Source organism: Colletes latitarsis, unplaced genomic scaffold (genome assembly GCF_051014445.1).
Source record: "Colletes latitarsis isolate SP2378_abdomen unplaced genomic scaffold, iyColLati1 scaffold0041, whole genome shotgun sequence".
NCBI lineage: Eukaryota > Metazoa > Arthropoda > Insecta > Hymenoptera > Colletidae > Colletes > Colletes latitarsis.
Genome location: NW_027488391.1, coordinates 200,001 through 200,926, shown reverse-complemented (window position 1 = coordinate 200,926; position 926 = coordinate 200,001).

The following is a 926-nucleotide window of genomic DNA, read 5'->3' as shown; positions in this document are numbered from 1 at the left end:
GGGATTTCATCCTGACTGTTCTGTATCGTGCTCGTTCCAGACTTTCTCCACACTGCATTGCCACGAGTCGGTGTCTTTGACCGAATGGCTCTTGAAGTGGTATAAGCGTCTCGAGTGACGTTGGTGACTTGTATACGTTTAAAATATGTATACTCGTACTATCCGAGCATCAACTCTTCAGTCCGAGCGATTGAAAATTTTGTGAAAACCATAAACTGGCACTACACTCTACGGAGCGTAGCTTAAAAGGCAAAAATTGTATGGAACTACGGTTCGTACTCTGGAAAGTGAGCAAAGAATGAAATACAGGTGTCTGACCTCGACATAACAGTACGGCGCCGAATACGTGCTTTCTCGACCAGCACATACGCGCTTTCTCGTTTTTGTCCAGCATGAATGCTTAGTCTTCGGGCCTGGCAATACGTGCTTCCACGATCGATGCCCAGCGTGAATAAGTGCCCGAGATGTTCAGCATGAGCGCAGCTCTACGTACTTTGTCGTTGTGGGATACCATTATACAATAATGTTCTGTTGTGAAGTAAAATACGAAACGAGAGAGTTTGGTGGTGACTCTGTCGAGAAAAAGCAAATATAAACGAGAGAGTTGGTGGTTTCTCTGTCGAGAAAAAGCAAATATAAACGAGAGAGAGTTGGTGGTGACTCTGTCGAGAAAAAGCAAATATAAGAGAGTTAGTTGGTGGTGGCTCTGTCGAGAAAAAGCAAATATAAGAGAGTTAGTTGGTGGTCGCTCTCTCGAAAAATGAAATTAAATTAAATAAACGAGAGTTTGGGGAGCTCTCGGAAAAGTGAAAGAAACTAAACGAAGGAGAGGGTTTTTGGTGGTACCCTCTCTATACATATATAATATTATAACACAAGAGAGGAAGAGGTGGCTCTCAAGTCTTTCGAACGAAAGACTAAAATTT